Source organism: Diceros bicornis, chromosome 5, assembly GCF_020826845.1.
Source record: "Diceros bicornis minor isolate mBicDic1 chromosome 5, mDicBic1.mat.cur, whole genome shotgun sequence".
NCBI lineage: Eukaryota > Metazoa > Chordata > Mammalia > Perissodactyla > Rhinocerotidae > Diceros > Diceros bicornis.
Genome location: NC_080744.1, coordinates 36,566,687 through 36,580,954, shown reverse-complemented (window position 1 = coordinate 36,580,954; position 14,268 = coordinate 36,566,687).

Below are 14,268 nucleotides of genomic sequence, written 5' to 3'. Positions count from 1 at the left end.
CGGCCGCGGTCTCCACCAGGACCGCCTAGGAGCCCCTCTGACTGGAGGCGCAAAGGTTCCCGGCCCGGAGGTGATGGAAACTCAGGGCCTAAAACCCCTCGATGTAACAATATTTTTTAAAAAAATAATAACAACAGTACGTCATAGCAATAAAAAGGCTGCTTCGTGTTGGGTCTTATCTGCGTCTTGAAATCAATCTTAGCAAACTTCGTGATTCTACCCAACTTATTCTCAACCTATCAGATTCCGGACCTCTCATTTTATAAGAAAAATCCTGAAATGAAATAATAATTATCTTGAACTAAAATTGGTACGTCACATCATGGACCTACACATATAATTTTAAAATCAACATACAGGGCAATGCTTCAACTTTACAGAGGAAATAAAGGGAAGGTAATTTATAACAAAATAATATGTCATTATGAAATGAGGAAGATCAATGAAGTGGTCAGATGCTTGCGTCTATCTGTAGAATCTTCTTAAACACACGTATAGACTATGAGTTGTATTGCTGACAAAATATAGGGGAGTCGTATAAGAAACAAAAATAGCATGGGCAGAGGAGAGCAGTTGATGTGCCTTTCCATAATTGTGACTACCTCTCCCTCAAGTTCCAAACAAAACACAATATTCCCTCTGTGTAGTCTTCATGGAGAATTCAGTCTCTATCTAAATGATGCAAAAAATAATTCAGGGTTCATAGTAAAAGAGAGTCAGGATATAGGGTCAAATCATTGTTAGCAGTTATATCACCAACATGAATATCCGGCAGGACTGTTGAAAGTTGTGCAACACACATAACTGTTGGTCCTTGTAAGGGACTGTCCCCTGCCCTGCAGAATACATAATAGCATCCTTAGCCCCAATCCACTGAAAGTTAGTAATGCTCTCACCTCCTTAATCATTGTTACAAAATTAAAGCTTACTTATAAATTTATAAAGCCCCCGAGGGAAGCTTACCCACAAATTTGAATAAATAGAGCAGAAACAACTGCTCTATCATATATCATAGGCTTAAGAATAAAATTATTTGCAGTTTAATGTATCTGAATTCATCTCTAAACCAGAGACAATGTATGTTCTGAGTGGTTATTGCCTCCCTCAAAGAATTGAAGAGTCAAAGAAAGTACTATTCTTAGTAATCTTGGGGAAAAAAAATCTCTGTAAAAATCAAATAGAAATGAGGCAACTGTTCTTCATTAATGTTGATCTTGAGTATTCTGTGGCTGTTTTTCCTAAAAAATAAATAACAAAACTGAAGCACAGAAAAAAAGAAAAGATTAAAAATACAAAAACACCCCATGACAGATACATGGGAAAGGTAAAAATGTCTAACAGTAATTGGACTAATTGGGCTCCAACAAAGAGACCACTGAGAAAACTGGGCAGAAGCAAGAAGAGATTCTAGCCAAGAATTTTCTGCCAAAAGGTATCATGCCACTGATTTGAAAGCTCTACTAACGCCAAACAGCATAAATACAAAGAAAATCACAATTTAGGAAAATCTTAGTATAAATGCTAAAAGCAAAAGATAAGGGGAAAATCTTAAAAAGCAACTTGAGAAAAAACAATCAAACTTCAACAATAGAATCACAAGCTGATTTCTCAAGAGAAACAACGGAAGTAAGAAAATAATGGAATAACATCTTTCATATGTTAAAGAAATAACCACAAATCCAGAATTTTATACACAGTGAAAATATCCTTAAGAAATGAAGAAAAACTAAAGATGTTTTCAGATAAACAAAAATTGATGTAAATTGTTGCCAGCAGACTCACATGGAAGGAAACATTAAAAAGAGTTCTTCAATAAAAAGAAAATAATCCCAGATGAAAGTACAATGCCAAAAGAATGAAATATACTGCTGGAAAGGGTAAATATGTGAGTAAAACTAATGAATATCAACTGTTTGAAACAACAATAGTAATGTCTTGTGAAATTTGAAATATAAACACAATGCAGGGGGCCAGCCCAGTGGCTTAGTGGTTAAGTGCCCGAGCTCCGCTTCGGTGGCCTGGGGCTCGCAGTTTCGGATCCCGGGTGTACACCGTCACACTGCTTGTCAAGCCATGCTGTGGCGGCATCCCACATATAAAGTAGAGGAAGATGGGCACGGATGTTAGCCCAGGGCCAATCTTCCTCGGCGAAAAGAGGAGGATTGGCATCGGATGTTAGCTCAGGGCTGACCTTCCTCACACACATACACAAAAAAAGACAATTCAAGAGGAGAGTTAAAGAACAAATAGCATTGAAGAACTATAAGGTTCTTCTGTTGTCTACTAAGTGGTAAAATAACTAGTTTATGGTAACAAATAAAAGTTGCTTGCCTCCATCATTAGGGTAATCACTAAAGGAATAATCAAATGTTACCTAACTAACAGCTAAGACAAGGAGAAAATAGAATAATGAAAAAACACACTTGAAAAATCTTTAAAAAGGCAAAAAAGGAGAATAAAAATTTAAACCATAAGATAGCTGAGTAGCAGTATTAATATAAAAAATAGCTATTAATGCAAGAAGTATTTCAGAGAGACTTAAATGGAGACATTTCATAATGATTCTGTTGTCAAGACAACAGAAAGCTATAACAATCCTAAATATGTATTTGTTTAATAACCAGCCTCAAAATACATACGGGGCCAGTGTGGACCTGCACACTGCTTATCAAGCTATGCTGTGGCAGGCATCCTACATGTAGAGTAGAGGAAGATGGGCATGGATGTTAGCCCAGGGCCAATCTTCCCCAGCAAGAAGAGGAGGATTGGCAACAGATGTTAGCTCAGGGCTAGTCTTCCTCACCAAAAAAAAAAATATATATATATATATATATACATATAAAACAAAGGAGAAATCCATAATTATAGACGAAGATTTTAAACATATATCTCTCATTAACTGATGTAACAAGCAATCAAAAAAATCAGTAGACCTACACAAGACCTGAGGGTCCCAGAGCAGCCACAGCAAGGGGGCTTCAGTCTGTAGGAATAAGGAGGCAGCAGCAACTGTCTCCACAACCACTTAACAGCACAAGCTATTGCTAGGACCACTCTGGCCAGAACACAATGCAAGTGCACGGCTCTGGGTGGCACATAAACTAAATGCAGTCAGTCCAGCCCTTGCTTCACTCAGAGCCACTTGCACCCTCTTATTATATCTAGGACTAAATACCCTCCCTGCCTCCCTGACAAGAGAGATACAAAACCAATCTGCCAAGGTAGTGGACACTGTAACCTCCTCAAAAGACTTTAAAATGGTCAGCAAGCCACGCTAGAGTCCTTGATGGTACAGCTGGTCCAAGCTGTAATGGATGCCCATCACCTTCCTCCTCCACACCTATTATATATTTCCCGCACTCCTAGCCAGCGTTTCAGTTAATCTGAGTTGACAGCCATGTTTGCTGAAACTAACCATTTGCAGTCATAACAGGGACAAGACTAACAAGAGATGCCCCAGTAAAGATCCTATGTTTCAGACAAACTCCTGCCTCCACTGTGTAGCAGCAACCCGAGATGCTCACGGTAAATAGCTGTGTCAGTAAAGTATCTTTGCCTGCAAGTTCACTGGTGTGAGGAACCCAAACTTGTAAAAAGGAAGCTGCCACAGTCAACATCCTCTCCCCCTGGGAGCCAGTGTCTCTAATCCATAAGAGCCTCAAACTGTGGAAATAGTAAGCACAAAGTCTACAAGTGCGTCCCTGGGAGTGATGGTGAGGAAGCCAATCCTACTTTCTCCTCATAGTTCCTGGGCCCATGTATTCTAGCTAATGGGCACATCTCTATGGATCAGCCGTTGGTTCAGCTGATGTACCTTATACTGGAGATCAGCACCTCAACCTGCAAGATGTTTAGCCTAATTTAGTGCCTTACCTGAGTCTTCAACAGGCTATTTCACCATTCTATCGGAAGGGCTGCTTCTCACAGGGTACATGGTAAGTAGCACCCTGCAAACATATTGGTGCTTCATCATTGTCTCACCATCTTAGCCACAAAATGGGTCCCTTATTTCAAGGCAATGTTGTCATAGGTGAGACATTCTGTGAACCCTCAACTGGTGATGCTAGCAGAGGAACCATGGGCAGAAAAGGCAAACCCCAATCCAGAATCACAACCTGCTCCAAGAAGGAATGTAACCAACCTTCTACGAGATGGCTGGCTGGAATCCCTAAGGAAAAAGCCATATTCGGGTCTCTGCTGCTGGTGTGTTAGCATTCTGTGGTGCAGTGATGCACTTCCATATGTTTGCTCCCCTTTCCTGCCTCACTTCCCTTTTCCACATTCTCGCTTCCCTAGGATTGCACTTACTAATAACGTGTTAGCACCTAGGCTTTAGCCTCAACCTCTGTTTTCTAGGGAACCCAGGCTAAGACAATTGATAGCAGTAAGTGCTTACTATATACCTGACACTGTTTTAAACACTTTACTGGATTTACTCATTTTTAAACTTTTAAAAGAAATTAAAAGCAAAACATATATAGAGACAAGTGCAGAATTTATCAGCCTTGATGAAGGGAACCCAGGTTGTTGGGTCAATGCATAACTCATCCTTGCTACCATGGCTGCTCTGTTCATGGGCCTTTAGGAAAGCACTGGGCTGGCTGAGGATAGAGCCTGGCTGACACCCATGGGATGAATCATCCTGTCCCCCGATCATTGAATGTATCTTCTGCACTAGACATGCTCTCATCAGCCTTAAGACGAGACACAAAGATCCATATCCTTTGGGCCCACTTCCTTAGATCTAATCATATACCTCTCTCCCAGACTTCTTTGTCTCTAATTTCCCATCCAAGCCATTTGCTTTCCCAGGAGTCGGTGTATATCAATACCTCCAAGATGCTGAACTTCAAGGAAAAACTGCCCTAAGATGGTCCCTGGGCTGGAGGAACAGGAGGTATTTATCTGCTCGGCTCCTTCTGTATCTTCCTCATTAGCCAAAAGTTGCCCTGCACTTAAATTTGCATCATTTTTCGCCTTTGAAAGCTTATCGAGGTGACAGATCCCATGTCCTGTTGTCTGGGTTTCCTCCAAGTGCAGAAGTGACAGAAGGAGCCAGAAACTCCAGATGTGCATGGCTGGCTGGCCAAGATGCATGACATGGCAAAGGAGGAGGACCTAGAACTCTCAGGGCCAGGGACTAGCTGTCCTCAGACAGAGGTCCAAAAGAAGTCAGGCAGGTGCAGTGGTGGCTGAGGTGAAACAAGTAGCTAACAGTCCAGGAGGAAATCTGAAAGGCACAAAAAATCTGTGTTCAGCATTCACATGGCCTAAAAGGCAGTGTCTGATCTGGCTCTTGCATACCTCTCCAAACTCATCTACCAATACTCCCCACATTGTCACTACACTGGCCTGTGGTCAGTTTCTCTGTTGAGCTGTGTCCCTCACTTCTAGCAAGTGCTCAGTAACTACAGATATTGGGATGAGATAGGAATGGGGTAGGTGGGGTAGGATGGGGCAGAGTGGGACTGTACTATCCAGAGATACATTGTTTTGGATTCTGTGGATATTCTAAAACTTCTGGCCTTAATATTACCTGTAATCAGGAGGTATTAACTTCTGTGGCAATTCCTAGATTTCATTCAGATGAATTTTACCCTCAAGACATCAGTAATAGTGCAGGACATCATTAGGCAGCTACTGATTGGTTTGATTAGAGGAATGATGATCCTTGTACCCAGGACTGACTACATAATGTGCAGGTCCCAGTGCAAAATGAAAAATTTTAAAAACTATCAAGAATTTCAAGACAGCAGCAGCAGAGCATTAAACTAAGCATGAAGCTCTGCTGACAGCAGTTTCAGTGCAACTGCATGGGTCACCTGCCCTGAAGCTTGCCTTCCTTGTACTCACCAAAAGGCCAAGAGGAGTTCACAAATTCCAGCATTGAGCTATTGAAGGCTCTATGGCAAAAACTCTACTCTTCTGCATCAACCCAGAGAACCTGACTAATCTCAATGAAGACTGATATATTCAGAAAAATGGTCTGTCTGTATTCAAACTTATCTTCTTAACCAAGGGAACTACCTCTACCTGACTAGTTGCCAAGAATGGGTGGGCCCTCCCAGACTACATTATATGTGTAGGAAATCCAAGGAGAGTTCCTACTAGGCATCACACAAACTGGGGAAAACAATCAGTAGTCATACACTCTTCTTTATATCAGCTCTTCGGGTCCCTGAACAACAGAAACAAGACTCTCGGAAGGTAGAAGTGTGAGACTATAGCCTTGACCAATATATAATTACCATGCAAATGATTGAAGTGGGCCCCACACAAAGAAGTACAGCAAGTGCTCTAAGAATCTCTCGAGGGGTGCTTACAAATAATACAATATATAAAATTCATTTGAACATATGCTATCCTTGGAACTAGGGGTAAGCTCATTTGGAAAACACCTTGGCATTCAAAATAATATTCTTGAATTTGCAGAATAAAACCTAAGATTTGAAGTGGATCCCCGACCTAAATCAACTAGATGTCTGGAGGTGGGCAGTTCTGCTTGTTCCATGACACTGCCTGTAATATGATTATTTCCCAGTAGAACTCAAGCCCAAAGTTCAACTTGGTAGCTGGCACTTGGTGCACAAAATGGCCTTGTGAGTGGATATAGCAGATACCTCTTTGCACCTAGGACTAAATATTCTGTTTGAAAAGATGGTATCCTCACTTGTAAGATAAGGTTCCTTACTCAAGCTGGGAAGAGGCATTGAATGAATCCCAGAAACAAGAGGGTGATCTCAGTTAATACAATATTATGTATGGTAGTCAGGATAAACTAACTACTATAACAACTGCAAAATCTCAGTGGATAAAGACAAGAAGTTTAAGACAAGACACTAAGCTTATGTCTAGTTCATGTCATAATCCAACAAGGTGTTTGGTGGGAGGGTATGGCATACTGTATTTCCAAAGATGATCATGACAATGTCCTCAATACCATATGCCCCTTGGCAAAGTGACTTTGCCACATCCCCATCAAGAGACAGAGTTTAGGGGCTGGCCCTGTGGCCTCGTGGTTAAGTTTGGCGCACTCCACTTCAGCAGCCTGGGTTCAGTTCCTGGGCATGGACCTATACCACTCATCAGCAGCCATGCTGTGGTGGTGACCCACATACAAAATAGAGGAAGATTGGCACAGATGTTAGCTCAGGGTGAATCTTCCTCAGCAAAAAAAAAAAAAAAGAGGGAGAAAGAGTTTATTTCTCCATTGAATCAAGGGAGGACTGGTGACTGCTTTGATCAAAAGAATGTGGTGGAAATGATGCTGTGCCAGTTCAGGTGTAGTCCTTAACTGGCTGGCTGCTTCCGTTTCTTGCCTCTTAGAATGGACACTTACAGGATGCTTCGTCTTGGAACCCATGCATCAGGCTAAGAGAATCTTGAGCACCATGGATAGGCCACATGCAGGGACTCCAGTTGACAGCCCAGGCTGGGTTTCCAGCAGATAGCCAGCATCAGCTGCCAGCATGAGTGGACCTTCTTGGTCATCAATCCCATTTGATCCATCAGATGACTGCTGTCCTAGGCAACAATTTCCTGCAATTGCTTGAGAGATCACAAGTGGGAACCCCCAGCTGAGCCTAGCCAACTCACAGAATCATAAGTGATAATAATACACTGTTGTTTAAGCCACTACGTTTTGAGGTGGTTTACTTTGCAGCAGTAGGTAACCAGAACGATGGTCTTTCATGTAGTAATTCAGGGACCTAGGATCCTTGTGACTCTGTTATTTTTGACACATGGCAACCAAAGTCAGCACAGAAAGGAAAATGAGAGAATGGCAAATTAAACAGAGTTTTGTGGTGAGGTCTAGAAGAAAGCACATCACTTTCTGCCCATGTTGCACAGATTAAAACTCAGTCACATTACCCTGACCTATCTGCAGGGAAGCTGGGAAATAGTCTTCCTATGTGCCTAGAAGAAAAAATATATGGTTGATGAGGCCACTGCCTTTTTTCTACCACAATATTCTTTCAAAAGATTTATCTCCCCAGTTAGAAACACCTGGCAGAGTATCTGACTGAATCCCCTTGATCCCACTTGCTGGCTAGACATAACTCTTTCATTATTGGCTCTTTCCTGAAAGTTCTATCTTTTCCAGCATTGGAGACTATAATGTTGACCTGTGCTGTTCTATCACTCTCCAGATATCAAAATTCTGTTGTTTAAAAAATACTAAGTTTCAAAAAAATAAAAACAAATTGGCACCAAAAACTCAACTCAGATTGGCTTAACTAATAATGGGAATTAATTGGTTTGGGTACCTAAAATGTCCAAAGTCCAGGCCTCACAGATAGTTTAGTAAGGGCTCCAGCTCTATTTATCCATTTCTCTGTGAATCTCTGTGCTCTGGCCCCATGACTGGCTTCATCCTCAGGATGACTCCCTTATGGTCACAAAATGGGTGCCAGCAGCAACCAAGGCTACATGCTTCTTTATTTACCTTCAAAGGTAAAGAAAGAATTGCTTCCCAAAACCACTGGGAAAAAAAAAAAAACTAACTTTGTCTGATTGCGCACCCTCCAACCAATCAGGTGTATTGGAGATGGTTGGTTGCCTCCCTGACATCCATTCCCCATCCACCCTTCCTAACAGCATTTCAATTTGATAGACATGCACATACCTTCCCCACACAACTATACTCTTTAAAGTAAGCTAGTTTCACCCTCAGTTCAGAAGGAGGGTCATTTGGTCTAATCTTATCCCATTCTCCTTGTGAGAATAGAAATGTGACCCAATCTTCATCAATAAGACATAAAGGGGCTCAATCCAGCAAGAAGAAATAACATTTGTAAATATTTATTCACCCAAATAGAAGCACATAAATATATAAGCAAATATTAAAAGACCCAAAGAGATAAATAGGCAGCAATGCAATAATAGTAGGAGACTTTAATACCCCACTTTCATCAATGGATAGTAGATCATCCAAACAGAAAATCAATAAGGAAACATTGGCCTTAAATGACATGTTAGACCAGACACATTAACACACATATACAGAACATTCCATCCAAAAGCAACAGATTACACATTCTTCTCAAGCACACGTGGAACACTCTCCAGAATAGATCATACGTTAGGCCATAAAACAGTCTTAATAAATTTAAGAAGATTGAAATCATATCAAGCATCTTTTCCAATCACAATGGTATGAAACTAGAAATCAATTACAAGAAGAAAACTGGAAAATTCACAAATATTTGAAGATTAAAAACACGCTATTGAACAACCAATGGGTCAAATCAACAACCTAACTTTACATCTCAAAGAACTAAAAAAGAAGAAGAAATGAAACCCAAAGTTAGTAGAAGGAAGGAAATAACAAAGATCAGAGCAGAAATAAATGAAATAGAGATTAAAAGACAATAAAAAAAGATCACTGAAACTGAGTTGATTTTTTGAAAACATACACAAAATTGACAAACCTTTAGCTAGAATCACCAAGAAAAAAGAAAGAGGACTCAAATGAATAAAATCAGAAAAGAAATGAGAAATGTTAAACTGAAACCACAGAAATACAAAGGATCATAAGAGACTAATATGAACAATTATATGCCAACAAATTGGACAATCTAGAAGAAATGGATGGTATGTTTCCTAGAAACATACAACCTAACAAGACTGAGTCATGAAAAAATAGAAAATTTGAACAGACTGATTACTAGCAAGAAGATTGAATCAGTAATCAAAAACCTCCTAACAAATAAAAGTCCAGGACCAGATGGCTTCACTGGTGAATTCTACCAAACATTTAAAGAAGAAATAATATCAATCCTTTTCAAACTTTTCCAAAAATAGAAAAAAGGAAACACTTCCAAACTTATTTTATGAGGCCAGCATTACCTTGATACCAAAACCAGAAAAGGACACTACAAGAAATGAAAATTACAGACCAATATCCCTAATAAACATAGATATAAAAATCCTCAACAAAATATTATCAAGCCAAATTCAACAATACATTAAAAGGATCATACACTATGAACAAGTGGGATTTATTCCAGGGATGCAAGGATACAAATCAATCAATGTGATACACCACATTAACAACCCGAAGTATAAAAACCACATGATCATCTCAATAGATGCAGGAAAAGCATTTGACAAAATCCATAATCCATTTATGATAAAAACTCTTGACAAAGTAGGTATAGAGGGAACATATGTCAACTTAATAAAGGCCATATAGGACAAGCCGACAGATAACATCATACTCAATGGTGAAAGGTGAAAAGCTTTTCCTCTAAGATCAGGAACAAGGATGCTCTCTCTCACCACTTTTTTTCAACAAAATATTGGAAGTCCTAGCCAGAGCAATTAGGCAAGAAAAAGAAATAAAGACATCCAAATCAGAAAGGAAGAAGTAAAATTGTCTCTATTTGCAGATGATCTGATATTATATATAGGCATACCTCGGAAATATTGTGGGTTCAGTTCCAGACCACTGCAATAAAATGAATGTCACAGTAAAGGGAGTCAAATGAATTTTCTGGTTTCCCAGTGCATATAAAAGTTATGTTTACACTGTACTGTAGCCTATAAGTGTAAAAGAGCATTATGTCTAAAAAAACACTGTACATATCTTAACTAAAAAATACTTTATTGGGTTGGCCCTGTGGCCAAGTGGTTAAAGTTCCATGGGCTCTACTTCAGCAGCCTAGGTGCGCAGGTTTGGATCCTGAGCGCAGACCTGCACCACTCGTCAGACATGCTGTGGCAGGCAACCCACATAGAAAATAGAGGAAGACTGGCACAGATGGTAGCTCAGGGCTAATCTTCCTCAAGAAAAAAAAGAGGAAGATTGGCAACAGATGTTAGCTCAGGGTGAATCTTCCTCAGCAAAAAACAAAACAAAACAAAACAAAAAAACTTTGTTGCTTAAAAATGCTAACCATCATCTGAGCCTTTGGTGAATCATAATGTTTTTTCTGGTGGAAGGTTGCTTGAAAAACACAATATCTGCAAGGCGCAATAAAGCAAAGCACAACAAAATGATGTGCACTTGTATAGAAAACTCTAAAGACTCTACCAAAAAACTGTTAGAACTAATAAACAAATTCAGTAAAGTAGCAGGATACAAAATCTATGCACAAAAGTGTGTTGCACTTTTATACACTAATAACATACTATCATAAAAAGAAATTAAAAAGACAATCCCATTTACAATTGCATTAAAAAGAATACCAAAGAGGGGCCAGCCCGGTGGCGCAGGCGGTTGAGTGCGCGCGCTCCGCTGCGGCGGCCTGGGGTTCGCTGGTTCGGATCCCGGGCGCGCACCGACGCACTGCTTGGCAAGCCATGCTGTGGCGGCGTCCCATATAAAGTGGAGGAAGATGGGCACAGATGTTAGCCCAGGGCTGTCTTCCTCAGCAAAAAAAGAGGAGGATTGGCGGATGTTAGCACAGGGCTGATCTCCTCACAAAAAAAAAACAAAACAAACAAAAAAAAGAATACCAAAGAATAAATTTAACCAAGGAAGTGAAAGACCTGTACATTGAAAATCATAAGTCATTGATGAAAGAAATTGAAGAAGACACAAATAAATGGAAAAATATTCTGTGCTCAGGGATAGGAAGAATTAATATTGTGAGAATGTCCATATTACTCAAAGCAATTGACAGATTCAATGTAATCCCTATTAAAATTCCAATGGCATTTTTCACAGAAATAAAATGAACAATCATAAAATTTGTATGGAACCACAAAAGACTCTGAATAGCCACAGCAATCTTGAAAAAGAAAAACAACACTGGAGGCATCACACTTCCTGATTTCAAACTATATTGCAAAGCTATAGTAATCAAAACAGTGTGGTATTGACATAAAAACAGACATAGATATTTGGAACAGAATAGAGATCCAAGAAATAAACCCACGCTTATATAGTCAATTAATTTACAACACAGGAGCCAAGAATATACAAAGGGGAATGGACAGTCTCTTCAATAAATGGTGTTGGGAAAAGTGGAAAGCCACATGCAAGAGAAGGAAAATGTACCGCTATTTTACACTATACACAAAAATTAATTCAATGTGGATTAAAGACTTGAATGTAAGACCTGAAACCTTACAATTCCTCAAAGAAAACATAGGTGGTAAGCTCCTTGACATTGGTCTTGGCAATGATTTTTTGGATTTGACACCAAAAGCAAAGGCAACAAAAGCAAAAATAAACAAGTGGGACTACATCAAACTAAAAAGCTTCTGCACAGCAAAGGAAACCATCCACAAAATGAAAAGGCAACCTACAGAATGGGAGAAAATATTTGCAAACCATGTGTCTGATAAGGGGTTAGTATCTAAAGTAGATAAAGAACTCATACAACTCAACAGCAGAAAAGCAAACAATCCAATTAAAAAATGAGCAGAGGATCTGAATAGATATTTTTCCAAAGAAAACATACAGATGGCCAACAAGTACATGAAAAGATGCTGAATACCACTATTCATCAGGGAAATGCAAATCAAAACCCAATGAGATATCACCTCACATCTATTAGAATGGCTGTTATCAAAAAGACTCGACATAACAAGTGTTGGCGAGGATGCGGAGAAAAGGGAACATTTGTGCAATGTTGATGGGAATGTAAATTGGTACAGCCACTATGGAAAACAGTATGGAGGTTTCTCAAAAAATAAAAAATAGAACTACCATATGATCCAGCAATTACACTTCTGGAAATATATCCAACGGAAATGAAAACACTAATTTGAACAGATATCTTTACCCCCATGTTCATAGCAGCATTATTTACAACAGCCAAGACGTGGAAACAGCCTAAGTGTCCATAGATGAATGAATGGATAAAGAAGATGTGGTATATATATATATACACACAATGGAATATTATTCAGCCATAATAAAAAGAAAGAAACTCTGCCATTTGCGACAACATAAATAGACCTTGAGGGCATTATGCTAAGTAAAATAAGTCACATAGAGAAAGACAAATACCATAAGATCTCACTTATATATGGAATCTAAAAAAATTAAAAGACCAAATTCATAGATATAGAACAGATTGAGGGTTGCCAGAGGTAGGGGTGGAGGGTGGGCAAAATGAGTGAAGGTGGTCAAAAGGTACAAACTTCCAGTTATAAAATAAATAAGTCCTGGAGATGTAACATACAGCATGGTGACTGTAGTTAATAATACTCTATTGTATATTTGAAAGTTGCTAAGAGAGTAGATCTTGAAAGTTCTCATCACATGAAAAAAAAAATTTTGTAACCATGCGTGGTGATGGATGTTAACTTATTGTGTTGATGGTTTCACAATATATACATATAATGAGTCATTGTGTTGTACACCTGAAAGTAATAGAATGTTATGTGTCAATTATGTCTCAATAATATGTATGTATATATGTGTATGCATATGTCTATTTAAGTGGAAAAAAAAGACATGAGAAACAGTTTGCTTGAGAGTTTGAGGAAAGTTCTTCCTTTCTTCTAAGATTCTTTCTTCCACCAGACATGAATGAAAAAGCCTGTATACTCTCTTTCCACTGGTTGTCATCCCACAATCATTACGAAAACCAATCTCAGGGTGAAGTTGACCCTATGAACCACATAGTAGAAAGATGGGAAGAACTTGGGTCTTTAATGACATTGTACTATACCAGCGATCAAGCCACTCCGAAGCTCACTCCACCAGCTATCTTCCTCTTTGACCTAATCGATTTTCTTCTTAAGTTAGTTTAAATTGAATTTTCTATTAATCACAACCAAAAAATTCTTCCTAATATGCCCAGGTTACTCATCCCTGAAACTATGATTGTGGCAGGGGGTGTGTGGGAGGTGACTGGGGTTTCCCTGATTGACTTATACCCATCACACAATCACAGCCCACACCCAGAGCTGAGAGTGGAGTCAGTTCCACCTAAACCTTAAGCTGCTAGACATCAGAGGAGGTGTGAAATGGATGTCAACCCCAACGTCTTCAAAGGAAAAGGCTTATATAATTGCCTATTACATAAGAAATTAGGAAGAAATCACTTAGAATTTTAATTTATTTGAAATTAGTTTTAAAAACTGAGGAGGATTTCTAAGTTCTTTCTGGAAATTTAATAACGGAAAGACATTCATATTCAAATTAGAGGCAATATTATGTTGCTGACCTCGTATTGTCTGCAGTATTTTCATGCTATCATTTAGGACCCATTGATTAATATCTGGTGAGCAATACTGGACAATCTGGCTGGGCAAACTGTGAGACAAGAAAGAGAAGAGCTACCTAGGATCAGGTGTGACCTTGGAACT